A 17,935-nucleotide genomic window follows, 5' to 3' on the forward strand; every position below is an offset into this window, starting at 1 on the left:
CGTGACGAGAGTACAGAGCACCAGCCAGAAAAGCCTCAGAAGAGAGACAGATAATGGGAAATTAGCCCTAGATGGAGATGTCACATCAACCCTTTCTCATGTGGCCTCCAGGGCTGTAAGGACGGCAGGAGATCGCGTCTCTCCTCCTAGATATCTTAAGGGTAGCAGGCGGGGAACCGACTCTGTCGCAAATGTCAGGCGGCAGATGAAATGCGGTCTACCCACTTGGCTGTCCTCCCTTCCGAGGCCGGAGGGCTGGGCTCTGCGGCGGGAGGTGGGCTGGCTGTCGCAGAGCCCCCTGGGAGTTGTAGTCCACGGCGGCGGGAGGTTTGACGGCGGAGGCCGGCTTAGCGCTCTCGGAACTCCATCCCCCGCCGGCCCCCGCGACCTAGGCCGTCCCTTTTCCTGTTCAGGAGACGAGGAGCCTCGCTGCAGCAAGTTGAGAAGATTGGGGAAGGGGTGTCCGCCTTCCCGCCGAGTTCTCTGAGAGTGAGGGCTTGGCCTGCTCAGGTAGAGCACGTTCCGGGTCTTGCAAATTCACCTCTCGGGAGTGGGGAGGTGCGGGGAGCCTAGGGAACAGAGGGGAAGCGGCGGAGCCGGCTGTACCTAGGGAAGTTCCTCGGTGAAATGCGTCGGAATAGCAGCTTATTGCTGGAGCGGTGAGGCCAAAGCCGGGGCCCGCGGAGACCCCTCTGGAGAGGCGGCGCGCGCTCCTCACACGGCTCGCGTGCTAGCAAGTCAGGGCCTCCTTCCAGGGGTCAGAAAGCTCGAGGGGCTGTGGGGGTCGATGTCTGCTGGAGTCTTAGGGAAAAGGCAGGTTTGCCGTAGGTGAACACTGGAATGAGAGAAGGACGGAGGAGGAGAATTGGGGGAATTGCGGGAATGGGAGCGCTCTTCTCTATCCAGAGTAGGAAAGACCTAGAGAGGGGAGATGGGGAGGGACCCCCCATGGTGCCTTGAGCTTGGACCACAGATGTAGTGAGGGCCGAGACGAGTCCTCGCCACGCTTTTCCCCTTTCAATTGTGAGAGCCAGTGTCCCGATAGTAGATTGCTTGACATCTTCCTATCTTAGAATAATAAAGCTGGAAAGGGCCTTTGACAGCAGCTAGTCAAGCGAATTCTCTCACTTTACAAATGAGAAAACTGAGGTCTACTGAATTGAAGAAACTAGCTCGTTCACCACCAGACAACCAGTTAATGGCCAGCTTGACTTAAAACTTTTTTCATGTTTGTCAAGCAACACGTTACTTCATTGATGAGATCAGTAGATTAGCAAACTCTAACCGGTTCCCCCTCCTTTTTATCTTTTTACTGCTGTCATACGCAGGATAAACTTTTCTACAGGTCAGGGAAACCCTTGTCTTAACTTGAGCAAAGATCTCCTTGCCTCAGAAACAACTACGAACTTCATATTAAGACGAAAGGTTGATGACAAACTAAGATGTCACCTATAGTTTCTTTGCCTTGAAGAAGATAAAGCTCACCTTTTCTTTCCCAGTGTTTGCCTATTTAGAGCTCTGAGAACAGTAAGCCTTAGGTTTCTTCTCTCAATCTTAAGTGCTGCATATTCTCAGTTACATACATAAAAATAGTATGCTATTTATTGTGATTTTTATAATGCCCTAAATATTTACAATAAAGGGTTAACAGCATAGGAGGATGAGAATATCAATGTGAACTACAAATTAAAATTATAATTTATAATATTTTTTAAAAAAGAAGATATGGGCATAAAAGTTAAAAAGAAAAATCATTAAGAGGTTAAACATTTCTTCCAGGCCTGAATTTTATAATACGCCTAAGTTTCAGTTCTCTGTCAGTATTCTTTTCTTTCTACTGTCTAAACTTCACTTGAGAGAGCACTTGAGAGTGTTCCTAGTTTCGGAGGAGAGGTTCTTTGGTGCCATTGCATTGTTTTGACTGGTAATTTCTTCATTAGATCACATTGTCCTACAGCACTGTCAAATTTAACACCTTTTGAGGATTTATTGATCAAATTGGAAGCATGTTCCAACTGTCACATGAGAATTTGAGCATTACAGCTCCTCTCGGCTGACCATTAAGCACCTCTTAAGGAAGAGGTTTAGATGTGTTACTGGACTTCATAGCAGATGCAGACTTATACAGAAGAACATACATGTACATAACATAACTGCTTTCACCAGACTACCGTTTAACAATATGGTTCCATTTGCTTTTATATGTATAGTATTGGTATACTACAGAGATGGGTAAACTATGTCCAGATTTGACCTGCTGCCAAATGTATTTACTTTTTATATAGTTTTATTGGAACACAGCCACGCTCACTCATTTATTTATTCTCTTTTGTGCTGCAAGGCAGAGTGGAGTAGTTGCAGAGACCATGTGGCTAGCAAAGCCTAAAATATTTACTATCAGGCCCTTTACAGAAAAAAAAAGTCAATCCCTGGCCTAGTAAACTGAATGTAAATATAGTATCTAAAGTGCTACCATATGCAGAAGTATTAATAGTAATTTTTACTCATAAAAAACTTGTATGGTGGGTCCATAATACATTTCTTTAGCCAAAAGGTAGTGCCTCCTATTGCAGATTGATGCCGGCATCTTGGCATAGATACTATAGATTTGCTTTTGCAAAGAAAGTTTCTGAACCTAGTGTGAAAAGGGCTGACATTCTTTGAGATATATTGATACTCACAGTTAATGCCTTTTAAACATAACATTATACAAGCTTCCTTTGGTTATTATTCTCTTGTTTTCTTTTTATGGCGATGAGTGCTTCAGCATAGGTACCAGCAAGCAAGTCAATAAGCTGTTTTCATATTGAGACCCCATACTAAAACCAATCTTCAAGTAAATGATTTAGGGATGCATTATTAAATGACTTATCTTTTGACATCTTGCATTTGGGGCTTTGTTTTAAAGGTCAGAGGATTGAATGAGATGTTGGAAGTGAATATATCTGTTTATATCATCTTGTGTATTTAGCTCCCTAAGTTAGTGTCATGTCTATAGCAAATTAACGCCATAGGAATATTTAACATTTTAGTCATTGATAGCACTCTTTTGTGTTATCACTTTTATAATATTAGTTGGAATTCCAATTCACCTCTCAACCTACTTCATCAAACTTCAGGATATCTTATAGTTCTCATCAAGACTTTCAAAGAGGTATTAAATTTCCTTTGAAACAGCATTCTTGAAGAATTTGAAGTTCAGGCTAGTTGACTAATTGAGGTAACTGAAAAATTACCTATTTCCTTATATTTATTCATATTTACTTGAATATTAAATCTTTGATTGAAAGGCAGTAGAAACTTTGGACTCATTTACAATTTATTTTAAATCATTGAACTATCAATTTTCTGCTTGTTTGGAGTAAATAGCTAATTTGACAATGCCACAGAATTTCATGTTTGTTTGGAACAAATACAGGTATGTGATTAAAGTGGAAACTTTATATCAATTAGTGAATGTTCCTCATATTTTCCCCAACATTGATTATCACTTTTTGTTAAGGCTGACCAAATTCCGAGGACCTTTCTAGATTTTCCTCTTTTCTGGTGTCTACTGAAAAAAATATGCACAACCTAAAACTAGAGGGTTATGTTTTATTCGGCTGACTCTCTGAAGGCTCGAGCCTGGGAGGCCTCTCACATCACGCTAAGAGACTGCTCCAAAGAAGCAGGTGAGGAGCCAGGATATATGGGAGTTTTGTCACAAAGACCAGGTGGTCGGAACTCCAAACTCGATAAATTACTGTTGATTAAAGAAAACCAGACATCTCAAGGTAAGGAATTTAGCACTTTTCTAAGTGTGGGAGGGTACAAAACCCTGGGCTCACTGAAATCACTCCTTTGATATGCACATAGCTTTCTAGGGCCAATATCCTGTTCTTTCCCATCTTGAGTTCCCTCAGGGTGCACTTTTGGGGGTGGCAGCAGAGGCCAGGCTGCCTCCTTGTCTGCATCCTGAGTTCCCCTCGCTCACTGTTGGCTACCACTGTTGGCTGTGGTAGCGGCTGATGACTTGATGGCCATAGCCTTTGTTTACTGATACGGCCAGCAGTAATTTTCATCCACACTGGTTTCCTAACATTCAGTACTGAGTGACAGTTAATCTCTAGGAGTTAAAAGAATCCTGAGTTTCTAAACTTAGCCATATTCTCAGTTTAGTTTAGGAACCATATAGTGGAGGGTATTGGTTAACAAAGTCAGTCAGGAAAGTAAGTCAGGAAGTGTAGCCATATATTGATGCCTTTGTTTAAACAGATATTTTTTCCTACTCTGACTTGGCTGTTGACCTTTCCTCTGTTTCACTGCCTCTGGAAGGATTATTGCTGGCTAAAGAAATACCTAGCCTTGAGACAAAGCAGTTTCATCAAGAGAAACAAATTTATGTAAGCTACTTTGCTTCAAGAAGAACATGTGTTAAATTTGTAATCCAGATACTTGGGTGCACATTTTCACTCTTTCTAGTCCTAGGTTTGTTTTAAAGAGTTTAAGGCCATTTGGCACTCTAGGTATTATTGCTTTTTTGCTTATAAATCTCAACAAGACCTGATTTTTCTGATGCTTCTTCTGTCTTCCCAATAGCCTGTCTCCTTCTTTAAGGCAGACATCACAGTATAGTGGAAACAGCATTTGGAATCAAAGTGACCTGGTTTCATTCCCAACTGTGGCTTTATCAGCTAAGTAGTTTAGGACAAGTTACTTCTGGACATCAATTTCTTTTTTTTATAATTTGAAGGTAATACCTATTTCCCAAACTCTAAAGGATTAATTGAAATTAAACAACATGTGAAACATTAGGCCAGAAGTAGGTGTTTAATAAATGTTAGTTGCATCAGCCACTACCTTTCTATTGACTTACCTTTTTCTCTGAGTTTTTCTCCAAAGTGACACCCCATTTTCTTCTTCAGAAATGAATTATTCCCCTTTCAGTCTTTTCTTTTTGTGACAGTTCAGTAATTCTATGATGCTCAACTTCTTTATCTTTTTTACCTCACCAAGTTTACTCACTTTATGCTAAAGACATGTAGGTATATCAGCTGATTTTATTCAGGCCACTAAATTAAACTAAGATATATTTTTGCTCGTTACTTCTAAGAGCCAAATTCATAGTAAAAATTTTAGCTATGTGTTTTTTGAGGGCTCACTGTGGGCCAGGTACATTTTTATGTGCATTATCTCATTTAAATCTCAAACCCTGTAAAACTAGTACTTTTATTATCCCTAAAACTCGTGAATCTTAGGGAACTTAAGTTTCCCAAAGTATAACCAAAACACTGCTGTACGCCTGAAACTAACACAGAATTGTAAATCAACTGCAGTTCAATAAAAATAAGAATAAAATAAAAATTAAGTTGCCCAAAGTCACGCATTAAATCCATGATTCAAATCCAAGCAGTCTTACAAATGAGCTATCAACCACCACATTCTACTTAATAGAGCCAGAATAGGCCATATCCCAAATTAACCATTGCATGTAATTCAAAACAAGGATACATTCTGGAGGTGTTTTCATCAGTTTTTGGAGATTTAGAAGCAATAAGGTTCTACCTACTTATTGATATTCAAAATTTTCTCTAGAGGGAAGGGTATAGCTCAGTGGTAGAATGTATGCTTAGCATGCATGTGGTCCTAGGTTCAGTCCCCAGTACTTTTGTTAAATTGAACAAAAAATAAATAAATAAACCTAATTACCACCCCCCCAAAAATAAAAATTAAAAATAAATAAAAAATAAAAAACTATTAAAAATTTTTTCTCTAGCATTTCTTAGCATTTCTGTTGCTAACGTTTCCCTTCCACAATATAAGTTTCATTAAGCACATTTTATTAATTTTATTAAGTTCACACACACAAAAAATAGCACATTCCTATGTAAAGCTTGGAATGGTTTTAAATGCTTACACATACTAACTTACAGATTTATATTATGTGCTTTAGATTTTCTTGAATAAATTTCCCCCAAATTCTGTATGTTACTCTTGTTGATGAAAGAATACTAGCTTTCGGACAGTCATATTTTCAATTTCTAAGCTATTTTATTTTTTTTAATTGAGAGAATGTTTTAAAAACTCTATAAAGCTAATAACTTCTCTATAATATATTTATTTCTTTTCCAAGCTTTTAATTCCTATGCTGTATTCACCTTAATTTATTAATTTTTCTTTACTTTTTAAAAAAATTGAGATATCGTTGATATGCAATATTATATAAGTTACAGATGTACAACATAGTGATACACAATTTTTAAAAGTTATACTCCATTTATAGTTGTTATAAATTATTGGCTATATTCCCTGTATTGTACCCTTGTTGCTTATTTATTTCATACATAATGGTTTGTATCCCTTAATCCCCTGCCCATATCTTGCCCCTCCCCAATTCCCTCTCCACTGGAAGTTTGTTCTCTCCACTAGTTTGTTCTCTATATCTGTGAGTCTGTTTCTTTTTTGTTGTATTCACTAGTTGGTTTCAGTTTTTAGATTTCACTTATAAATGGTATCTTATAGTATTTGCCTTTCTCTCTCTGACTTACTTCACTTAGCTTAATACCCTCCAAGTCGATCCATGTTGTTGCAGATGGCAAAATTTCATTCTTTTTTAAGGCTGAATAACTTTCCATTATAAATATATACCGTATCTTCTTTATCCACTCATCTATTGATGTACTCTTGGTTGCTTCCAATATCTTGGCTGTTGCAAATAATGCTAACGTGAACGCTGGGTTGCCTGTATCTTTTTTGTTTTTTTCAGATCTATACAAAGGAGTGGAATTGTTAGGTGATATGATAGGTCTATTTTTAGTATTTTTGAGAAACCTCTATATTGGTTTCCATAGTGGTTGCTCCAGTTTACATTCCCACCAACAGTATTCAAAGGTTCCCTTTTTTCCATATCCTTGCCAACATTATTATTTGTGGTCTTTTTGTTGATAGCCATTCTGACAAGTGTGAAGTGATATCTCATTGTGGTTTTAATTTGTATTTCCCTGATTAACAGTGTTGAACATGTTTCATGTGCTTCTTGGCCATACGTATGTCTTCTTTGGAAAAATGTCTGTTCAGGTCTTCTGCTCATTTTTAAATCAGGTTGTTTGTTTGTTGTTGTTGTTGTTGTTGTTGTTGAGTTGAATGAGCTGTTTATATATTTTGGGCATTAATCCCTTATGGGTCATATCATTAGCAAATATTTCTTCCCATTCAGTAAATTGTCTTTTCATTTTGTCGATGGTTTCCTTTGCTATACAAAAGCTTTTAAGTTTAATTAGGTCCCGTTTGTTTATTTTTGTTTTTATTTCCTTTGCTTTAGGAGACAGATCCAAAAAAAATGTTGCTACAATACATGTCAAAGAGAGTTCTGCCTATGTTTTATTCAAGGAGTTTTATAGTTTCTGGTCTTACATTTAGATCTTTAATCCATTTTGAGTTTGTTTTTGTACATGGTGTGAGAAAGTGTTCTAATTTCATTCTCTACATGTAGCTGTCCAGTTTTTCCAGCACCACTTATTGAAAAGACTATGTTTTCTCCATTGTATATTCTTACCTCCTTTGTTGTAGATTAATTGACCGTAAGTGTGTGGGTTTATTTCTGGGTTTTCTGTTCTGTTTCATTGATCTATGTGTCTGTTTTTGTGCCAGTACCATACTGTTTTTGATTACAGTAGCTTTCTAGTGCAGTCTGAAGTCAGGGAACGTGATTTCTCCAGCTCTGTTCTTCTTTCTCAAGATTGTTTTGGCTTTTCAAGGTCTTTTGTATTTTCATACAAATTCTAAAATTGTTCTAGTTCTATGAAAAATGCCTTTGGTATTTTGTTAGGGATTGCATTGAATCTGTATATTACTTTGAGTAGTATGGTGATTTTTAATAATATTAATTCTTCCAGTTAATGAACAGAGTATATCTTTCTATCTATTTGTGTCATCTTCAGTTTCTTTCATCAGTGTCTTACAGTTTTCCAAGTATGGGTCTTTTACCTCCTTAGGTGGATTTATTCCTAGATACTTTATTCTTTTTTGCTGCATTAGTAAATGATACTGTTTTCTTCATTTCTTTTTCTGATAGTTTGTTGTTATTGTCTAGAAATGGGACAGGTTTCTGTGTATTAATTTTGTATCCTGCAACTTTACCAAATTCATTGATGAGCTCTAATAGTTTTTGGTGGTATCTTTAGGATTTTCTATGTATAGTGTCATGTCATCTGCAAACAATGACAGTTTTACTTCTTCCTTTTCAATTTCAGTTCCTTTTGTTTCTTTTTCTTGTCTGATTGATGAAGGTAGGACTTTTAATACTATTTTGAATAAAAGTGGCAGGAGTGGGCATCTTGTCTTTTAACTGATATTAGACGTCCACTTTAATTTAAAATGTGTTTCTCATTGATATTTTATATAGAATATTTTTACTCATTACATACAAGGGATACTTTTTTCAAGTTATTTAGTCAAATTGACAGTCTTAAACTAAGGACATTTAATAGGATTATCAATTCTAGTTTTATAAATTAGTGGGTCAAAGTAATCTTAAAATCCTGCCTTTAGTTTTAGAATGTAAGACCAAAGAAGTCAACTGAAATAATAATCAATTTTATTACATAAAGAAAGGAACTGAAAGCTCAGACTTCTGTTTTTTCATATCAACCACAATGATGAAATTACTCAATCTCAGTTCCTTCATCTTAATGAAATTTTAATAACAATTACCACTGAACAGTGTACACTTAATATTCAAGACCACTTCTGATGTTCAATGTTTGAATATATACAATACATTATATGAATTTATGTTTCAAAAGATCAACTACACTTTTTACCTTAAAATAATAAATCTTGCACTAATCTATTACAGAGCTAATTTGGGAGCTAGAACCAGCAGTCAGTGTAGATTTGAGCTAAAAGTGAAATGATAAACTGAAAATCAGAATTGGTTACTAGCATCCTACTAGGTTTTATTATTTAAGTGATTTAGGACAAGTTACCTGACTTCTGGGCTTCATAAATTATATTTTTTAAGTTTGTTGAAGATAGAGACCATGAGTTTTTAAGATTTTTTTTTCCTATTTTTCTCAGTATCTCAGCTCATTGAGAACTTGTAGAATAAATATATTCTTGGAAGTTTACTATTATTCAGTATTTTAGTTGTCTCATCTTAAAATGGATAATTATTTTTATGTTCATACTCTTAATAAGGCCCTTCTTGACTGAAAATGGTAGTACAATTGACTTTGAACAACACAGGTTTGAATGCACAGGTCTACTTATATGTGGATTTTTTTCAATGAATGTGTATTACGGTACTACATCATCTGCTCCTGGTTGAATCCATGAACTGCAGATACAAGGGCCAATTGTAAAATTAGACATTGATTTTCAACCGTGCACACAGTAGGCACTCTTAACACCCCCCACCCCCATGTTATTCAGGGGTCAAATGTATTTTGGTTTGGCTTTTTTTTCAAACTTACTATCATAAGGTAATACTTTTATTTTTTTAACATTATTTATTCATCTTCAGTAGAACTAAGTTAATGAAAACTTTGGCTTAAATGTCAAACAGAAGAGCAGAAGAGGGAAATGGAAAGGAAAGAAACAGAAAAGGAAACACATGTATTTGGGGAATAGAACATGTTACCAACATCTCTGTCACATGACAGTGGCATGTTGACAATATTTGCCTAGCTCTTTGTTACTAAAATTTTTTTCTTTAAAAAAATAGGAAAAACCTCAAGAGACTGCATATGTTAAAAAATATAAGTATTTTCATTTGGTTTTTGAAAGGAATGGTAGTACATTTGAACATTCATTTTCACATTGCAAAGTACTAAGTATAATATGCATCATATTGTCTAATTCTCAAACACCCCAGTGAAGATGTTATTGTTTCCATTTTGCAAGTGGGAAAATAATCTTATGGAGGTTAGATGGTTAGTCTTAAATTACACAGGTAGTAAGTGGCAGATTCAGGATTTCTCTTCAGAAACCTCATTTTCTTCCTACTCTGCCATAAATGATGCACTTAGAAAATAAGAACAGTGGACATAAGACTTCATTAAACAAATACAGCAATAATACAATACTTATAAAGTAGTCTGGACTGTAACAAGAAGCAGAAGAAAAGGTGAAAGATAAAAGAGAGGAAGATAGGGCAAAGAACAAGAAAGACAGCACAGCATAGCGGCAAAGAATACAGGCTCTGGACTTTAACTGCTTAGTTTTGAATTTCAGTTTTGCGTTTTACTAACTTTGTAATCAGTTACTTAACATCTTTGTGCTTTGTATCCTTATCTATAAAATGAGGACAATAATATGTAACTTACAGTTAAGGATAAAAGATAAAGCACTTGGCTTTAAGTGTTAAAATCTATTTACTTCATTTTATGGAGTTCCTTTTTAAAAAAAGTAATTGTGAAATATAACATCTATGCAGAAAAGTGCATACAACATGTGTATATTGAATAATTATAAAGCAAATGGCCATATAACCACAATCAAGTTGCAGAAATAGAACACTGCCTTTACTATATTGGGTCCCGTCCTATCCTTCCCTAACACGGCTTCCTATACCTAGAGCAGATTTCTAAACCTCAGAACTATTGACATTTTGGTCTGGATAATTCTTTGTTGTAGGAAACTGTCTCATGCATTGTAGAATGTTTAGCAGCATCCCTAGTCTCTACTCACTGAGTGCATTATAATAGCACTTTCCTCAGTTACAACAACCAATTAGGTGAGACCAAATTCCTAACTATACCCCTCTATAACTCTACCTGCTTGTGTAGAGAGTAGACGGTAAGGGTACAAGCAGAGAGCTCCACTAGCAAACTCTTGTAGAAATCTTGGTAAGAAATGATGGTGGTCAGATTCTAGATGTATCTGAAGGATATCTGAAGGAAAGCCAGCAAGATTTCCTAATAGGTTGAACATAGACTGAGAAAAAGAAGTCGTGGGTGATTCCAAAGATTTCAGCCAGAGCAACAAGAAAGATGGCAATACTGTTAGTTGAAATCAGGAAAACAATGCATGGTATAGTTTTTTTTAGAAAAAATCAGAAGTTTAGTTTAGACAGGTTTGAGCTGTCTATTAAATCCAAGTAAAAATGTTAAGTACTATATATACATATATCAGATCATTATGTTGTACATCTAAAACTAATATGTTATATGTCAGTTGTAACATATAATATGTTATATGTCAATTTTTTAAAAGGCATCAAGTAGGCAGTTGGATATGCAAGTCTGAAATTCAAGAGAGGAGTTTTGGCTAGAAATACAATGTGGAATTTGTTATTATCTAGATCAGTAGAATTTTCTACAATGATGGAAATGTTTTACATCTATACTTTACAATACGGTGGCCACTAGTCACATGTGGCTAGAGTGACTCGGGTACTGAATTTTTTAAAATTTAATTTAAGTATTCACTAGTGGCTACTGTATTGTATATCACAAATAATGATACTAAAACCACGAGATCGTTACCTAACCATTGATGTAGAGAAGAGTACCAAGACTGACCCCTGAGATGCTACAACTTTAAGACATCTGGAAACAAGGAGCAAACAGTAAATAAATGCAGCAGAGAAGGAGGATGGACCAGAGAGATACTGAGAAAACCTGGAGCCCTATTGAATTTAGTTTATTAAGAAGGAGTGTGGTCACAAGTAAGTTAAAGATCGAGTAACTGAGTTTAGCAATGTGGAGGTCTTTGGTGGTCTAATAAGAGCAGTATTTGTGTAGTGATTAGGAAGATAGCCTGATTAGCATGAGTTTAAGAAAGAGTGGGAGGATCTTATCTATTTTATGCTTTCTATTTGTCCTACCTTTTGTTTTCTCCTTACTTGCCTTGTTTTGGGTAAATTATTTTTTAACATTTTTTCTTCATCTCCTAGATTTTAAGTTATACACTGTTTTCTGTTAACTGTTAAGGTAGTTACCTATAAAATTATAATATACATCATATCAAAGTTTAATGTTTTAAAAAAATTTTTATTGACATATAGTTGATTTATAATGTGTTAGTTTCTGGTGTACAGGTTTTTTTTCATTTTTTATTGACAATTAAGTAGAAATTAAGTTGAAAATTAAGTTGATTTGCAATGTTGCAAAGTATAATGTTGATCTGGACAATACAAAAACTTTAGATTTCTAATCCGCAGAACTTCAGTTGACTTTTTTTCCCCTTTGCTTTGGAATTTTAGTTCTTCTTTTCCCCAATTCTGTGATATATTGTTTATTAATTCTGCTTGAATTCATTAAACTTCTTGAATCTACAGATTGTCACAAATGGCAATATTTCATCTTTTTTATGGCTGAGTAGTGTTCCATTGTATGTATATCCCACATCTTCTTTAACCATTCATCTATTGATGTGCAGTTAGGTTGTTTCTGTATCTTGGCTTTTGTAAATAATGCTACTATGAACATTGGGGTGCTTATATCTTTTTTAATTTGTGTTTTTGTTTTCTTTGGATAAATGCCAAGTAGTGGGATAGCTGGATCATATGGTACTTCCATTCTTAACTTTTTGAGGACTCTTACTGTTTTCCATAGTGGCTGCACCAATTTATATTACCACCAACAGTGTATGAGGGTTTACTTATATCCACAGCCTCACCAATGCTTATTATTTCTTGCCTTTTTGATAATAACCATTGTAATGGACATACAGTGATGTCTCATTTGGGGTTTGACTTGAATTTCCCTAATAATTAGTGATTTTGAACATCTTTTTATGTGTCTGTTGGCCACCTATATGTATTCTTTTTAAAGTGTTCAGCTCCTCAGCCCACTTTTGATTGTGCTGTTTTGTTGTTGTTGTTGAGTTATAAGAGTTCTTTATATTTTGCATATTAACCCCTTATCAGACATATGATATGCAAATATCTTCTTTCATTTGTTACGTTGTCTTTTCAACTTGTTGATGGTTTTCTTTGTTGTACAGAAGCTTTTTAGTTTGATGTAGTCCCATTTGTTTCCCTTACCTGCAGGGACATATCTGCTAAGCCTGTTGTCAAAAAGTGTACTGCCTATGTTTTCTTCTAGGAGTTTTATGCTTTCAGGTCTTACATTCAGTCTAATCCATTTTGACTTGATTTTTGTGTATGGTGTGAAATAGTAACCTAGTTTGTTTTATTTATTTATTTGTTTGTTTGTTTGTTTCTAGTGGTTGTCCAGTTTTCCAACACCATTTATTGAAGAAACTATCCTTTCTTCACTGTATGTTCTTTGCTCCTTTGTCGCATATTGTCCATATATATAAATGTGGGTTTATTTCTGGGCTTTCAATTCTGTTCCATTGATCTATGCATTTTTCTACCAACGCCATGCTGTTTTTGATTACTATGACTTTGTAATATAGTTTGAAATCAGAGAGTGTGATACCTCCACCTTTGTTCTTTTTTCTTAGGATTTCTTTGGTTGTTGGAGTCCTTTGTGCTTCCATATGAATTTTAGATTTTTGTTGTTATTGTTTTATTATATTTTTGTGAGAAGTGTCCTTGGGATTTTGATAGGGATTGCATTGAATTTGTAGATTGCTTTAGGTATTATGAACATTTTAATAATGTTAATTCTTCCAATCTATGATCACAGAATATCTTTCCATTTATTTGTGTCTTCTTTAATTTTTTAAGTGATGTCTTATAGTTTTCAGTGTTCAGGTCTTTCAACTCCTTGGTTAAATTTATTGTTAGATATTTTATTCTTTCTGTAGCAATTATAAATGGAATTGTTTGCTTAATTTCTCTTTCCAGTAGTTCATTGTTAGTGTATGGGAAGACAACAGATTCCTGTGTATTAATTTTTTATCGTGTGACTTTACTGAATGCATTGATGAGTTCTAATAGTTTTTGGTGGTGTCTTTAGGATTTTCTCTATATAAAATCACATCATCTGCAAACCATTACAGTTTTACTTCTTCCTTTCCAGTTTGGATTCTTTTTATTTCTTTTTCTTGCTAATTGCTCTGGATAGGACTTCCAATACTATGTTGAATAAGAATGGTGAGAGTGGGCATCCTTGTCTTGCTCTTGATTTTACAGGATAGCTTTCAGTTTTTCACCACTGAGTATGATGTTAGCTGCTGGGTTTGTCATATGTCGCCTTTATTATATTGAGGTACATTCCTTCTGTACCCACTTTATTGAGGGTTTTTATCATAAATGGGTATTGAATCTATCAAATGCTTTTTCTGCATTTGTTGAGATGACCATATGGATTTTATCCTTCATTTTGTTAATGTGGTATATCACATTGATTGATTTGCCAGTATTAAACCATCCTTGCATCCTTGGAATAAATCCCACCTGATCATGGTGTATGTTCCTTTTCATGTATTATTGTGTTTGGTTTGCTAATATTTTGTTGAGGACTTTTGCATCCATGATCATCAGAGATTCTGGCTTGTAATTTTTTTTTTATGTTGTCTTCGTCTAGTTTTGGTATCAGAGTGATATTGGCCCTGTAAAATAAGTTAGGAAGCATTTCCTTGTCTTCAGTATTTTGAAAGAATTTGAGAAGGATAGGTATTAAATCTTTGAATGTTTGATAGAATTCACCTGTAAAGCCATCTGGTCCTGGACTTTTTGTCTTTTTTTTTTGGAAGCTTTTTGATACTGTTTCAATCTCTGTACTAGTGACTGGTTTTTCCAAATTTTCTATTTCTTCATGATTCAGTCTTGGAAGATTGTGTGATTCTTCTAAGAACTGATCCCTTCTAGGTTGACCAATTTGTTGGTGTATGGCTTTTCATAATATTCTCTTATAATTGTTTTTATTTTTATGATATGTGTTGTTATTTCTCCTCTTTCATTTGTAATTTTATTTCTCAGAACCTTTTTTTCTCACCAAGTCTAACTAAAAGTTTGTCTATTTCATGTTTTCAAAGAACCAGCTCTTAGCTTCACTAATCTTTTCTATTGTTTTTTTTAGTCTATTTCACTTATTTCTGCTCTGATCTTTATTATTTCCTTCTACTGACTTTGGGTTTTGTTTGTTCCTATTTTTCTAGTTCCTTTAGGTGTAAAGTTAGATTGTTTAGTTGGATTTTTCTTGTTACTTGAGGTAGCTCTATATTGCTATAAACTTCCCTCTTAGTACCGCATTTGCTGCATCCCGAAGATTTTGGTATAATATATTTTCATTTTCATTTGTCTTCAGATAATTTTTGATTTCTCCTTTGATTTCCTCTTTGACCCAGTAGTTGTTCAGTAGCATGTTGTTCAGTCTCCACAAATTTGTATTTTTTCATCTTTCTTTATATAGTTGGTTTCTAGTTTCATACCATGATGACTGGAAAACATGATGGACATAATTTCAATCTTAGATTTATTGAGACTTATTTTGTGTCCCAACGTAAGTTCTATCATTGAGAAAGTTCCATGTGCACTTGAGAAGAATGTATATTCTGCAGCATTTGGATGGAATGTTCTTTACAAATCTATCAAATCCATCTGGTCTAATGTTTCATTTGAGGCAACTGTTTCCCTCTTGACTTTCTGTCTGAATGATCTATCCCCTGTTGTAAGTGTAGTGTTAAAGTACTTATTGTCATTGTGTTGCTCTCAATTTCTCCCTTTAGGTCAGTTAATTATTGCTTTACATATTTTAATGCTCCTATGTTAGGTACATATGTATTAATAACTGTAATGTCTTCTTGACAAATTGTTCCATCCAGCCACATTGAGTCTTTTGATTGGTGAATTCAGTCAGTTTATATTTAGGTTATTATTGACAGATGAGGACTTAGTACTGCCATTTATCTTTTGTTTTCTGGTTGTTCTATATCTCTATTGTTTCTTTTTTCCTTGTGTTTCTGTCTGCCATTCTGTTTTGGTGGTATTCTATGATGTTTTTCTCAGTTTCATCATGTTTTATGTGTCGTGTGTCTGCTCTTGATTTATATTTTGTGGTTACCATGGCATTTTAGTGTAATGTGTCTTGGAGAAGTTATTTTTGCATTGAGGTAATTAGATGTTCTCAGCTTTATGGACCAAGCTTGGGAATTTTGCAGCTATTATATCTTTAAATAAACTTTCTGTTCCCTTCTTTCTCTCTTCTAGGATACCCATTACCCTAATGTTGCCCTTCCTGAAAGAATCAGATAGCTCTTGTAGGATTTCCTCATTTTTAAAATATCTTTTGTCTCTTTCCTCTTCTACTTGTATCATTTTGAGATTTCTAGCTTTGAGCTTGCTAATTCTTCCGTTTGATCTGCTCTATTTCCAGTGCTTTCTAATTTATTCTTCATCTCATTTTTTGAGTTCTTCAACTCTAGAATTTGTTTTGTTCTTTTTGTAGAGTTTCATTCTCTTTGTTAAAATATTCCTTCTGTTCGTTAATTTTATTCCTGAGCTCCTTGAAACTGCCTTTCTGAGTTTTTCTTGCAGCTTGTCAAGTTTCTTCATGTGATCTATTCTGAATTTTCTATCAATTGGTTAACAATATTCCTAGACTTTAAGTTTGGTTTCTGGAGACTTGTCATTTTCTTACTGTAGTGCAGTGTTACTGTGGCTTTTCATGGTGCTTGATGAGTTATTCCTCTGCAGGCCCATTTGAAGTGACAAGCATCTTTTTGTTTGATTCTAACGTGTTCAACAGATTAAAATTTTGAGGCCTTTTGTTTTCCAGTAGGTGGCACTATAGCACAAGCTTTTAGTTTCTCTTATCTGAGCTGCCACTGCTTATATTTGAGAGTCTAAACTTTCCACCCTCCATCGCCTCTGTTAGAGAAGTTGTCCTGGGCCCTCATTATTGTTTCTTGTGCCTCCAGGTGCCTTGGTTGTTTGTGCCTTGTTTCTGCCACTGTCACTGGCATCACCACCTTGTATACTGCAATGGGCTCTTCCTTTACATCCAGTGTCCCTTGTTCTTCAAGGGGAGGGAGCAGAGATCTGGGAGGAGCGGGGATTTTGCTGGTTCTTCTGCTGTATTGTAAGTTTCTCCGGTTCTGCCTCCGTGGCCACAGAGACTGCTGCAGTAGAAGTCATGTGCCCTGCCTCCCCTGTTGCTACTAGGTTCTCTGGCACTGTGATCTCAGCTGCTGCAGCCAGAAGGCTAGGATTACAGGCACCACCTTTGCTCTTGCCTTGGTTCCCCCTCCTTCATTGCCCCCTCCTTTATGTATTCCAGTCCACCCACTCTTAGATGTACAGATGTGTGGAATTCTCCAGCATGTACTGGGCAGGGGCACCTTTGTTGTGTTGAGGATGTTTTACTGGTTGTAGATTGAAGGGGAGAGATAAAGGTAGCTTTTCACTCCACCATGTTGCTAATGTCCTCTCTTCAACTTGAAACACATCCATTGAGTTTTCCATTTTGGTTATTGTATTTTGTTTTAGTATTTATTTTGGTGTAAACATTCCCTCTGGTCCTTTTCAAACATGCTAAGTTATTTTTAAAAAATGTCCACCTTTTCCTTTATTTAAACATAGGAAGCATTATTGTTTTGTGATTTTATTCTGATAATGCCTATAGTTGAAGCCTTTGGGGATCTATTTCTACTGTTTCTTTTGGTTCTGATAGTACTTTATTTCTTTATATGCTAGGTTATTTTTGTGTACTGTTCCTTATTCTTGAAAGATTGTTAGCAAGTCTTTTTTTGAGGCTTAGGATGAAACTTTTCTGTGTCCTCATAGGTAAGATTTATATTTGCTTCTGCCACTTATCTGGAAGCTCTACCAAGCAAGTTAACCTGAAATTACATTTACAACTTTAAGTGTTCTTTGACCACCTTGCATCCACATGAGGTGCAGTTTGTGGTATATAATATTTCCTCCTACATACACACACACATACAGAGGCTGTGGTCAGTGTCAAGAAAACTTGTTTGTCGTTCCCTTGTGAGGGATGAGGCACTTTTACCTGTGAACTCCTAATCTTATGGTAAAGCTCTTTGTACTCCCAGCTGTGTTATGGGAAGCAGGGAGAGGGGATGATTTCTTCCTACAATC

General features: G+C 35.6%; 1 protein-coding gene across 3 annotated transcripts in view; it reads left to right on the top strand.

The window, feature by feature from the left end:
- The first annotated feature begins 381 nt into the window (after positions 1 to 381).
- The window catches only part of SLC38A9 (solute carrier family 38 member 9), a 79,747-nt gene continuing 62,193 nt past the window's right edge, over positions 382 to 17,935 (top strand). For 2 of the 3 annotated variants that reach the window (XR_004188966.2, XM_006206001.4), the window contains exon 1: positions 382 to 510. The gene's annotated coding sequence lies outside the window, so the exon portion shown is untranslated. Of the gene's footprint in view, positions 511 to 3,574; positions 3,672 to 17,935 lie in introns of those variants that run through there. The other variant, XM_072958690.1, reaches the window with a different exon arrangement.

The sequence above is a fragment of the Vicugna pacos genome, chromosome 3, assembly GCF_048564905.1.
Source record: "Vicugna pacos chromosome 3, VicPac4, whole genome shotgun sequence".
NCBI lineage: Eukaryota > Metazoa > Chordata > Mammalia > Artiodactyla > Camelidae > Vicugna > Vicugna pacos.